The sequence below is a fragment of the Dendrobates tinctorius genome, unplaced genomic scaffold (assembly GCF_039654945.1).
Source record: "Dendrobates tinctorius isolate UK_male_01 unplaced genomic scaffold, ASM3965494v1 ptg000102l, whole genome shotgun sequence".
NCBI classification, from domain to species: domain Eukaryota; kingdom Metazoa; phylum Chordata; class Amphibia; order Anura; family Dendrobatidae; genus Dendrobates; species Dendrobates tinctorius.
In genome coordinates, this window is record NW_027361770.1 from 11,642,670 (window position 1) to 11,656,372 (window position 13,703).

At 40.3% G+C, this 13,703-nt stretch overlaps 1 protein-coding gene and 1 long non-coding RNA gene across 5 annotated transcripts in view; one reads left to right on the top strand and one right to left on the bottom strand.

The window, feature by feature from the left end:
- LOC141099730 (poly(rC)-binding protein 3-like) overlaps positions 1 to 13,703 on the bottom strand; it is a 1,815,006-nt gene that overhangs the window by 1,696,587 nt on the left and 104,716 nt on the right. The gene's annotated exons all lie outside the window — the stretch shown is intronic.
- LOC141099729 (uncharacterized) lies at positions 1,783 to 4,714 on the top strand. Its single transcript, XR_012234510.1, has 3 exons — positions 1,783 to 1,888; positions 2,014 to 2,120; positions 4,286 to 4,714. It is a non-coding gene; the product is annotated as an uncharacterized lncRNA (long non-coding RNA).

Sequence of the window (13,703 nt, forward strand, 5' to 3'; positions counted from 1 at the left end):
AGTGAGGGATTAGGTGACACAAATATGTAGATTGTAATCCAAGTTCAAACCCCTTGGTTGTAACATATCAAGAATCGATATCCATCTCAACTCCTTTTTCTTCAACATCTTAACCCTATCACCCCCACGTCTCAATACAGGAACCCCATCTATCACTCTAAATCGTAACTGGTTCACTGAGTGTCTGCATTCTAAAAATGCGTGCTCTGGGCCTCTGCGCGTGCGCGGTCCTCCCCGGTGGGCGGTTCGTGTGGCTGATCCCTTGCACAGCACCGCGCATGCGCGGTGCTCTGTGACGGAGATGTCACGTGACCGGACCTGCGGGGATGTGCGGTGCGCGCGCTGTGACCTGGTGGTGCGCGTCATTAGACTGCGCTCCTGATACAGCCTGGCTCTGGCTGATGTTGTCATAGAGGGAGAGGGAACTCTGACGATATAGGGATTTGTGAGTCCTCACATGATTGGTCCATTGGGGTTGGCGCCACTACTATGTGATTAGGGATTGGCGGTTTATATATGGATATGTATTACTGCAAGTGATTGGTGCGTTATTTCTATGGATACCTTTGATGCTTCATGATCATTGAAATGTTTTTGCAATATTTCTAATATAAATATGACCATTACTGTTAACGACTGGATAAACTGTGCTATTGAATATACAGTATATGTATCTGATGGATGTATTTATATGTATTTTATGTATGGATTTTCTGTGATGGGTGTTATCAAAATGGTGATTGGCTGTGCCACACTATAAAAGGCCACTATTTGTGCTGCTATGTTATACTTGAAAAAGGCCACAATATGGCCGAAACGTTGTATTTTGTACTGGCAGAATAAATTTTTGATACAATTTTTCACCTGGATCGGATGCTGTTCCTCTTCCTTATTTGGACTATTGTTCATTTGGGTCCATGAACCTTTGAACTGGCGTCCACCCCTCCGTTGTGCTGTCAGCTGCTCTTTGCTGTTTATCGTTTGGACTCTGGCGGGCTTGCACCGGATTGAATATGGAAACTACTAATCCAGAGGTGGGTGAACTGGATACTGCCATGATTTTTTCCTATACAGAGGATGATGCGAAAAGGATTTTGTCTGGAGCCCGGACGGATATGTCCTTTTTAATTAAACCTACTGCTGATATGCTTAAAAAGAAATATGAAACAGAAAGAAGGAAATGCATATCGTATGAATTGCATGCTACCACATTATGTGAATATTATAAAGTCCGTAGGATTCCACGTGGTTTAAGACCGCATTTACGTCCTACATTGCTTGCAGATAATTCACAATTTTGCAGTAGGTTTGAGTCTATTACAAATAAGTTTGCATTTGATTTAATGCTTCTGAATGTTGAGTTTCTCCATATAGAGGTTGAATCTGTGAAGAGAAACATTGCCAATTTGGAGCAGCAATTGACAGCTGAATTGACAACACAGGAGGTGGACTTATTTAAATCTCAGTTGGAGGATAAGTTGGTGAAATACCGAGGTGATATAGAGAAAACGAAACGTACGAAATGGTTTTGTGATGCTGATGATTACAGATCTGGTCGTGTTTTCTCATGGCAAATGGGTCAGCAAAATCCATACCCTAGGAGAGATCGACCTTTGCCAATGCGTAGAAGGAGGAGACCACCAGTTAAGGATCAAAGATTTGGGTTCACTACTGCTGAGTCTGATTCAACGGATGACTCTAATATGGGTGCAGCATCTTCATCTTCTATTTTTTTAGGAAAAGACAAGATGGACAATATGACAAGAAAAGTAGGACCCGTCGAGGAGGTAGAAAGCACAGGAGAGAGAGGAATGTCACGCAAAGCACCAATGCGAACGAGGAATATGGAGGTGAAAAAGAGAACCCAGTAACACAGAGAGACTTGGTGGTAAATATCTCGTCGTGTGTGTTATCTGAAGTGGACTATAAAGTATTGTCTAAGGGACTGTCATTTTGTCCCACAAATTCCCCTGATTGGTTTGAAATCGAGTGTGATTTGTTCTCTTTTTTTAGGAGGTTACGATTGGCATCCTTTTTCTCTGATAAGGAAGAAAAATCATGTGCAATTAGTGATGATGATAAGTCTATTGGTTTTATGCTCCAAGGTGTTGGATTATACAGTAAGAGTAATTTTCAACCACCTGTTAGGAATAACTTTGTTGAATCATATATTCAGTTAGTTCAGTTAGTTGAGAGAGATATTGCACAATTGAAGGGAGAGTTTCGGGGTCAACATAGGGGGAATCTTACATACTCTGAAAAACAGGCATTGGATAATCTTTAAAAAAATACTGCTATTACGATAAAAGCTGCAGATAAAGGTGGTGCGGTAGTTGTTATGGATACAGACAAATATAAGATGGAGATTCTTGGCCAACTTTCTGATATTGCAGTTTATGTTAGATTGACTGGTGACCCCACCCCACGTTTCTTGAGTGAATTGCGGCTCTTGGTAGATGAGTCCTTGCTTAATGGACTCATTGATCAGAAGCTATCTGAATATTTGGTGGTGGATGCTCCCCAGACACCAATATTATACACGTTACCGAAAATACATAAAAGTTTGGAGAATCCACCGGGGCGTCCCATAGTATCCGGGAGGGGGTCATTATGCAGTAAGGTTTCGATTTTTCTTGACAAAGTATTGCGACGTTTTGCTACCTCAGCACGGTCTTATATTATAGACACGAATGATTTTTTGCAGAAAATTAGTGACGTTAAAGTTACTCCTCATATGATGCTTGCATCCTTTGATGTGGTTTCCCTGTATACGTCCATTGAGCATGATAGGGGTTTGGAGGCCGTCGATGTGGTGCTGACAGGCTCGGACATGGCGCCAGAGTGTGCACAACTGGTCCTAGCACTGTTAGGTTTCATCCTCAGGAGGAACTTTTTTCTCTTTGGGGATGATTATTACCTACAGTTGCGGGGTACCGCCATGGGGTCCAATGTGGCCCCAAGTCATGCTAACATCTACATGGCGGTATTCGAGGACCGGTATGTGTACAATTCCACCTACTGGTGCCATGTCCGGGCCTGGTGGCGCTACATCGACGATATCTTCTGTATCTGGGATGGTAGTCTGGAGGATCTTCTTGATTTTCAAAATGAATTAAACAATGTATTCTCTGAGCTGAAGTTCACATTGACCTACTCTTATGATCAGGTCCAATTTTTGGACACGCTGGTCTATAAGAAAGATGAGTCTCTATATACTGATCTTTTTGTAAAAGAGACAGATAGGAATAGTCTTTTGGTGTATGATAGTAATCACCCGAGACGGATGGTGGAGTCACTTCCATGGAGTCAGATGTTACGTGTACGGAGGATTGTCAAAGAGGATGATAAGTTGGATTTAAGATTGGACCAGATGTGTACAAAATTTGTCAATAGGGGTTACCCGATGGATCGAGTTAATTCTTATAGAGTTAAGGCTCAAAATATATCGGTGGAGGACCCTAGCCGTAAGCGAATTAAAGGGCCTAGGAGACGTGTTCCTTTTGTCTCAACATTTTGCCCAGTTAGTGGCAGGATTGGAGGTATCCTGAACAAACATTGGAGCCTCTTACAAAAGGGTCTGCCTCAGATATCAGAATTTGTGGACAGGCCATTGCTTTCATATAGACGTGGATACAATCTTAAAGATAGATTGGTAAGGTCAGATATTGGTTCGTCAAAAGTCAACGTACAAAGGACAATATGTCCTCCTAAGATGGGCAATTTCCCATGTTTGGGATGTGCCTGTTGTGGCAATATGTTAAAAGGCGATAGTTTTAATCATCCTCGAACCGGAAAAAAGTTCTCTATTAAAGAGAGGTATACGTGTTCGTCAGGTTTTGTGATTTACTTGATTTTGTGCCCATGTGGGCTTATGTGTATAGGAGAGACCACTATGGAGATTAGGGCCCGTATTAGTAAGCATAAGAGTACAATTAGGACTAAACTTGTGGAGTTGCCGATTCCGAAGCATTTTTTAGAATGCAGACACATAGTGAACCAGTTACGATTTAGAGTGATAGATGGGGTTCCTGTATTGAGACGTGGGGGTGATAGGGTTAAGATGTTGAAGAAAAAGGAGTTGAGATGGATATCGATTCTTGATACGTTACAACCAAGGGGTTTGAACTTGGATTACAATCTACATATTTGTGTCACCTAATCCCTCACTTTGTGTCATTATTCTTTGTTGTGGGTATATACTTATCTATGTGGCCTTTATGGTCCTTTTATCAAATGTTTTTGTATTTTTTATTTATTTTTCATTTTTTATTTTTAGTGTTCATAGGTGATACATTTGGATGGAGTGGAGGACACGGGGACTGAACAGTCCTGAATTACGAAGAGGATGCTGTCCTTTATGAATTTTTGTCGTTATTTCTTGCCTGTCATTCCCCGTGCCCTCTTTTCCTTTTTCTTTTCCTTTTTTCTTTTTTGTAATCATCCCAGTTTTGCTCCTTATATAATGTGCAACGTATGCGATTTTCGTAAAGTATGGAATATTATTAAAGTTACTATGGATATGGTTCCTTGATTCCAAATGTCTTTTATATGCTGCGTTGTTTGGGAGCATTTTGGCCTATCTGTGTGGACTCATTTATTCAAGTGTGGTAGTACATTGATTTTTGTCAATCAGCGCATGCGCGGACTTGTGAGGGAGTGTGGTGTGTGATTGCGTGCTCTGGGCCTCTGCACGTGCGCGGTCCTCCCCGGTGGGCGGTTCGTGTGGCTGATCGCTTGCACAGCACTGCGCATGCGCGGTGCTCTGTGACGGAGACGTCACGTGACCGGACCTGCGGGGATGGGCAGCGCGCGCGCCGTGACCTGGTGGTGCTCGTCATTAGACTGCGCTCCTGATACAGCATGTCTCTGGCTGATGTTGTCATAGAGAGAGAGGGAACTCTGCCGATATAGGGATTTGTGAGTCCTCACATGATTGGTCCATTGGGGTTGGCGCCACTACTATGTGATTAGGGATTGGCGGTTTATATATGGATATGTATTACTGCAAGTGATTGGTGCGTTATTTCTATGGATACCTTTGATGCTTCATGATCATTGGTGGGCTGATTTGGGGATTGTTGTTTATGTATGAAATGTTTTTGCAATATTTCTAATATAAATATGACCATTACTGTTAACGATTGGAGAAACTGTGCTATTGAATATATATGTATCTGATGGATGTATTTATATGTATTTTATGTATGGATTTTCTGTGATGGGTGTTACCGAAATGGTGATTGGCTGTGCCACACTATAAAGGGCCACTATTTGTGCTGCTATGTTATACTTGAAAAAGGCCACAATATGGCCGAAACGTTGTATTTTGTACTGGCAGAATAAATTTTTGATACAATTTTTCACCTGTATCGGATGCTGTTCCTCTTCCTTATTTGGACTATTGTTCATTTGGGTCCATGAACCTTTGAACTGGCATCCACCCCTCCGTTGTGCTGTCAGCTGCTCTTTGCTGTTTAGGGTTTGGGAGTATAAACTCATGATGACCTTTGACACACTGGATTTTTGTCTTTTTACATCAATTAAGGAATTTGCCCCTCAGACCTTTTGTGGGGGCATCACAGCACAGAACAAGACCCCAATCAGAGGACTATAAAACATTCACACTCCTTATCTATGATCTTTTCCAATATTTATGGCCACAACTGTTTATCATGCTCCCACAATGACAGTTCTGCTTCATGTCACTTGTCTTATCTATTGCATTATTTCTTTCAGGGCTGTGTTGTGCCTAAATATGTGATTCTTCAGATTTTGCATTAGTGTATGCCTGATGAAGAGACCTGAGTAGTCTCGAAAGCTTGCAATTTCTTACCATATTTTCAGTTGTTAGCCATTAAAAGGTATCAACCACTGATGACTGTCAATTCTGAATATTTTTCTACTTTTTCCTTCCGCAATCCATTAACTTCTGTAAGCACCTGAAGGGTTAATAAAATTCTCAAATGTAGTTTTGAGCATCTTGAATGGTGCAGTTTTTTGAATGTTGCCACTTTCAGGCACTTTCTGTCATATGGACCCCTCAAAGTCCTTTTAAATGTGATGTGGTCCATAAAAAAAATGGTTTTGTAAATTTTGTTGTAAAATGAATCGTTGATCAACTTTTAACCCTTATAACGTCCTAACAAAAAAAATAGTTTCAAAAATTGTTCTGATGTAAAGCAGACATGTGGGAAATGTTATTTATTAACTATTTTATGGCTCTGATTTAAAGGCATAAAAATACTAGATTAAAAATTGCAAAATTTTCAAAATTTTTGCCAAATTTCTGTTTTTCTTCCACAAATAAATGTGTCATATCAAAGAAATATTACCATTATCATGAAGTACAATAAGTCACAAACAACAGCCTCAGAATCAATGTTATCCATTGAAGCGTTCCAGAGTTATGACCTGATAAAGTGACAGTGGTCAGAATTGAAAAAATTAACCTGGCCAGGATGGTGAAAATAGGCTTCGTAGTGAAGAGTTAAATACATTCTTTGATAAAGGGCCAGGGTCACACGTGCGAGAAACTCGCACGAGTCTCGCGTCTCGCGTCTCAATACCCAGCATTGCCGCTGGCACTCGGGACCAGAGCGTTCAGCTGCATAGAAATACATGCAGCCGCACACTCTGGTCCCGAGTGCTGGCGGCAATGCTGGGTATTGAGATGCGAGACTCGTGCGAGTTTCTTGCAAGTGTGATCTAGCCCTAGAAAGATTTACTGACATTCATTAAATAAAGCATACTGACTATTAGTTACTATAGCCAATTACACACATTGCATTGAAAAGTTATCTGATTAGAGTGGTGGAGCCTACTATCTCTCCATCAGTTGGCAATACTTTTTTGATCTAGTATGACACTATATGACTGCATTCTGTAATATTCTTAAAATGTATTAAGTAATAAGTCTTTCCTTCTAGTGATATTGTATATAATGCTTTGATTAATGGTGTTTTCATATTCAAACAATCCGCTGTTTAAACAACGTACAATCACTGTACCATAAACTGTTGAGGTCGCATGTAAGAAATAATGAGAATAATAATCAGTATAAGTGTCTTACTGGATGCGTTTTCACAGCAAAGTCACTCTGGCATGCAAAAATTTCATGTTTTCAGGATAACCTCCATGCTACACTTAAATTGTAAGGGTACCAGAAAATGTAAATGTAATTAAAAGTGAAGCCATCACCAGTTTTTTCCAACGTAACTTACAGCCACCACCTTTAAGCCCCATGTGACAGCATTCTATAATGCTGCACATATGACTCCAATTCACCCTGCAAGGCATAAAAAGACCTATTGTTATGTTCACCTATGGGGCGGTCTTGTCCCCTTAGAAAAGACTTAAGCCAGGGTCACACTTGTGAGTTCTATGTGAGAAACTCACCCTAGTGTCTCTCCTCAATACCTGGCACTCAGGACCGGAGTGTGCGGCTGCATGTATTTCTATGCAGCTGAATGCTCCGGACCGAACTGCCGGCGGCAGTGCCGGGTATTGAGGCGAGAGACTTGCTGTCATGATCCATTTTTGGATCTGTGTCAGATTCTGGATTCTCTTATATAAACCTTTTTTCTTTCCGGCCATCGGGGGTTAATATTAGTTTTTCCCCCTGGTGGCCGCTGGTGTTACTACATGTTTGGTTAGTCTGAGTCTGCTGATGGTGACCACTCCCACCTTCCTATAAAAGGTCACCTGAGGCATCAGCTGGTGTTGGTGATACACTTCCTTCTGGATACCAACCGTGGCCAAGACAGGAGCTAGCTGAGATCAGAGGTGCTTCTGCTGAATGCTGATATGGTGCCGCACTCTGCTGCTCGGTGCATTGCAGCAAATAAAGCTAAGTTTTGTTTTTTAATTGATTTAACCCTGAGGTGTCTGTCTTATCTTTTCTTTGGTTTTTGGTGCAGTTCACTTTTTTCCCTGTCTCACCTCCTGGGGAGGGGGTGGGGGGTTTAGCTCAGGGCTAAACAGGAGATAGGGACAGGTCAGTGAGTTGGGCCTCACTACCATCAAGTGTACCCCCAAGTTAAGGAAAGTTCAGGGCACCCCCTTAGCCTGAGGGGCAGTTCAGGGGCCCAGGTTCCTCGTACCCTGTTTTCCCTCTACTGCCCCGTGACACTCGCACTCGCAAGCGTGACCCCGGCCTTACTGTGAGTGAAAACCAACCATATTCTTACTGGAGAATAAAAGGGTTATTTAACCCTTACATAATCTTAATAAAAAAAAATTCCCACAGCATCCAGATAGTCTGATAGTATTTATTCCTTCAGTCCTGCCAGTCCATCTAGGTTAAGAGTCCTTGATAATACCCTGAAGAAATTGGTTAACTCTGGGTATGACACAGAAAATCAGGCTAAGCTGAATGGTTGTAATAGTTACAGCACCCCCGATGAAGCCCACGTGAAACGCGCATTGGGGTTGACACAGGATATGCACTGACAAATATTTATATGGGTGAATCGAGCAACTCTTAAACGGACATTTCCTTATTTTTTTAATAGTATATTTTGATACTGATTGTGGTCATTCTATGCTTGTTGCATTTATATTAAATGCTATTTGTGACTTATGTATTATTTTGTCAGCACTTTGCACTTTATTGAGTCTTGGATACTACAGTATCCTTAATGAATTTTACTTAGAGTTTTGCTGGATAGCCCAATCTGGTATTACAGTTGCTGTGTCTTTTCACACATGAGTTTTTGAATGTGCCTTGTCTGTTTTGGTCTGCTAATTTATGTATAGTGATCATTGTCTAAATCCCATTAATAAAGATATATGTTTTTTTATTGTCTTTTGTGGACTCATACTCAGTTTTTTTGTGTAGGAAATATGATTTTTGGAGTGTCCATAGTAATTTTTGCTGGTCTGAGAAATTGGCACATGGCCATCTAAGGTATTTTGAGATGTATCAGTGGATTTTGTTCTTATCTTTGTAATTCAAGTTACTGATAACAATTATTTTATGTTCACTATGCCAATGATGTCCACAGCATTTAACTTGACACAAACTGTTCAGAGCAAACTACAAACATCTGGTCTTAGAGAAGAATCTAAGCCAGTGGATATGTGCTCTCCTTAGCTTGAAAGTCAGTAGTTGACTTATGAATGTTGAGTTCCCAAGGTGATGCACTGGAAATGAGGTGTAATGATGTGAGGTGCAGTGTGATTTGATTTGGGTCAGCTATGGTGTATATTGTGTATATTGTATATTGTACCGTTCATTGTTGTTTATTTGCACCATGAAATGACTACGTGACTACCACAGTAATATACTTTCCCTGAATGGCCTTTCATTATTATAAACAGGACAGTAATAAAAAACAAACCTCCAGGCTATGTAAAAAATAATTCCCCCCACAATGTAAATGAGGTTTATTAGTGAAACGTACAAACTGATTGCAATAAACCAAACAAACAAGAACAATAAAAATAGCACAACACAGTTAATATAACAAATTCAACACAATATGTCACTTTTTTCCTATCATTTTTATTGGGCTTTCAAATATATGATACAAAAAAAATTCAGTAGTAAAGCCTCATTAAAGAATAATCATTGAGGAACAGATAATATTCCCAATTACAATATAAGCCGTAAAGAATAGGTAAATCAAAAATATAATTCAGTGAGTTATAGTGGCTTACATGGGATAAAAGAGAATGAGAAGTCTAAATGTGCTCCAAAATACAATACAAATGCAGATTTTATTAAACCAAAGTCTGTTGTCAAAAGTTGAGCAATTTTTATTATAAAAATGTATCTATAATTGTAAACAAAACGAATAAAATTTGTAATGCCTTGTGCAATTTTCTGTTTTTTCACTTCTTTTTTCTTCCTCTACTTCCAAAAGTCATAACTAGTGTTGAGCGATACCATCCAATATTGAGAAATATCGGATTGGGTTGGATCGGCCCTGGAGCATTGTAATGTATTATACCTAAAGTGAAAGTGAAAGTCCCATAAAGGGACAAGGTAAAAAACAAACATTTTTTAAAAAAATATGTAAAAAAAAATTATTAAAAAATAATATAGAAATTCCCTAAAAAATCCCTAAAAAATTATAAAATGTCACAGGCAAAAGGTAGCAATAGCCCTGTTCACCCGATGCTATGCCACCCGTTAGTAGCGGGACATGCGACGGGAGACACGGTTGGAGCCGGCAAGGTACAGGACCTTGCGTGACGTCACAGTCACGTGTTGAGTCACTTGATCGGCTTAGAAAAAACTGACAGGACCAATAACCATTCCTACGCGTTTCGGAGGCTTACTGCTTCCTTCTTGCCGGCTCCAACCGCGTCTCCCATCGCATGTCCTGCTACTAACGGGCGGCATAGCATCGGGTGAACAGGGCGATTGCTACCGGCCGGAGCATCGCCCGCCATTATTTGGACTACATCAGAGGTTATTATCCTGGAATTTACCTACCTTTTGCCTGTGACCGTTTGTCATCAACGCTACCTTTGGCACTGAGAAATACACCATTACTGGAATTTATTAAAGCAAATCAGGAGAAGAGTCTCCATGTGCTGAATTCAAGACCGGTAATACCGCGTATGGTATGAACAGTCACTTGGACGGTTAGTATGACTCTCTCCTTTTAGTGAGAGATATATCCATGTGTATATAATTTTTTCCATATACCTTTAGGATAAAGAGTTGTTATACCTTATAGATGGTTACTTACTTTTTTTGCAGTGAGTAATTTTATTTATTTATTTATTTATTTATATAGGGATTACTAGCGCATTATTTTAATCACACCCTCTTAGATAATAAGGGGGGTCAGTACCATTGTCTCATTACGGATATAGATTTAATTGTTTGGTAATCACTTTGCAATCCTTAGGGAGACAGACCATTTATATTTGTCAGATGATCACTAGCTGGTTTTAAGAGTGAGAATAATTACTCATGTGGGTATTACTAGCGCAATTACCTCTATATTTTTAAGATATAAATGAGGTATCACTGTGATCGTAGTGGCCCGAAGAATAAAGCTGCCATACTAATTTTACCACATGCGGAACGGAGGGGGAAAAAAAAAAGCATTCCTAAATTGCTGGTTTTTGTTCATTCAAAAAATGAACAGAAAAATAAGAATAAAAAGCAATCAAAAAATGTTATGTGCCCGAAAATGGTACCAATAAAAATGTCAGCTCTTCCCGCAAAAATCAAGCTCGCACATGACTCTGTCGGCCAAAATATGGAAAAATTATAGCTCACTGAAGATCATTTTTGTGGAAAAAATATGATTTTTTAATTTTATGGCTCTATGTTATAACCTTCTGTGAAGCCCTTGGGGGTTCAAAGTGCTCAACCAACATTTAGATAAGTTCCTTGGGGGGTCTAGTTTCCAAAATGGGGTCACTTGTGGGGGGTTTCCACTGTTTAGGTACATCAGGGGCTCTCCAAACTCGACATGGCGTCCGATCTCAATTCCAGTGAATTTGACATTCGAAATCTCAAATGATGCTCCTTCCCTTCTGACCACTGCCGTGCACCTAAAGATTGGTCTTCCTCCACACATGGGGTATCGGTGTACTCAGGAGAAATTGCACAACAAATATTGTGGTTCATTTTCTCCTGATACCCTTGACAAAATAAAAAAAATTGTGTCCAAATAAAAATTTTTGGGAAAAAAAGTTAAATGTTCATTTTTTCCTTCCACATTGCTTCAATTCTTTTGAAGTACCTAAACGGTTAATAAACTTCTTGAATGTGGTTTTGAACACCTTGAGGGGTGCAGTTTTTAGAATGGTGTCACTTTTGGGTATTTTCTGTTATATTGACCCCCCAAACTCACTTCAAGTGTGAGGTGGACCCTAAAAAAATGGTTTTGTAAATTTTGTTGAAAAATGAGAAATCGCTGGTCAACTTCTAACCCTTATAACTTCCTAAGAAAAAAAAATTTTGGTTCCAAAATTGTGCTGATGTAAAGCAGACATGTGGAAAATGTTATTTATTAACTATTTTTTGTGACATATCTCTCTGATTTAAGGGCATAAAAATTAAAAGTTTGAAAATTGCAAAATTTTAAATTTTGTTGCCATATTTCCATTTTTTTCATAAATAAACGCAAGTCATATCGATTACCACTAACATGAAGTACAATATATCCCAAAAAAATAGTCTCAGAATCAGCGAGATACGTTGAAGCGTTCCAGAGTTATAACCATATAAAGTGACAGTGGTCCGATTTCAAAATTAAGGCCTGGTCTTTAACCTACAAAATGGCTTGGTCGTTAAGGGGTTAAACACAAAAATGCCTTGTAGAAAACAGTGATTGATTTTTGTATTCAACTGCTGCATTGATTTCTGGTCCTGATGGTGCTGTTGTGTTTTTTGCAAGATATATTCTTGCGTTAAACACAACAATGCCTTGTGGAAAACAGTGATTGATTTTTGTATTCAACTGCTGCATTGATTTCTGGTCCTGATGGTGCTGTTGTTTTTTTTGCAAGATATATTCTTGCTTTAAACACAACAATGCCTTGTGGAAAGCAGTGATTGATTTTTGTATTCAACTGCTGCATTGATTTCTGGTCCTGATGGTGCTGTTGTGTATTTTTGCAAGATATATACTTGCATTAAACACAACAATGCCTTGTGGAAAACAGTGATTGATTTTTGTATTCAACTGCTGTCTTTAAGCTGCATTGATTTCTGGTCCTGATGGTGCTGTTGTGTTTTTTGCAAGATATATTCTTGCATCAAACACACCAATGCCTGGCGGAAAAACAGTGACTGCTTTTCCAACTGCTGTCTTGATCCTGTTTTCACTCTTTCTCCGGATGATACTGTTGTTTTGGCTGCTACATATATGCTAGCAGGAAACATAACAGTGTCCTCAGGAACAACAGTGACTGCATTGTGTCTATAATTTATTTCTGCTGCAGCATTGACTGTTTGCAAAGTTGTACAGGTGTGTGTGCTGATAATTAAGTTGCCTTAAGTGCATTGTCTAAGGTTTTTTTTTTAAATTTTTTTTCCCAACAGTGAACAAAATACGCACACGTTGGTGCTCGATGAAGGACTGCTTCAACACTGATGTTCGTGTTGAGGGACAGGTTCGGAGTGGTTCAGCGGCAAGGCGCAGAAGAAAGAAATGGCCGGAGTGAGCCTCCCAACCCCCTGGAGGAGGCGTGGGCGGAGGCCAACATGACGGGGGGTTGGAAGTTAGTGAGGGAAGGGGAAGGGTTAAAGGGGAGGGGGAGCTAGGGGGTATTTAAGGCAGGGTCTGGGGGTAGCCCGCCCTCTGTTCCTGTTACCCAGCTCCTGAGCAGTCCCACCCTCCCTCCCATTTTTCTTTTGGGTTGGTAGTACGTGATTTTAGTTTGGGTCTTGGCGGTTTTTGGGGGAGGGGGAGTCCTTGAAGTCGGTGGAAATTGGTTTGGGAGACTCTCTGGGTAGGGTCTCCTTCATTTAAATGTATGCTGGTCGTGATCTGGTGAAAGGTGGATGGGGAGTTTTCCGTCGGAAGAGGGCGGGATCCCCAAGGAGTTTGTGGACAACATCTACTGGTGTGCTGGTGCTCCCGAGCCTGTGGGGTAACGGCTGGGAGCAAATGGTCGGGGGTTGTCCACGATATCTGGTTATTTCACCACGATCTTGTGGCTTCAAGGACTTCTCCTTCCAGGGGTTAATTTCATTGTACTCATGTTGGTTATGATACAATGTTTATTGTTGTGTA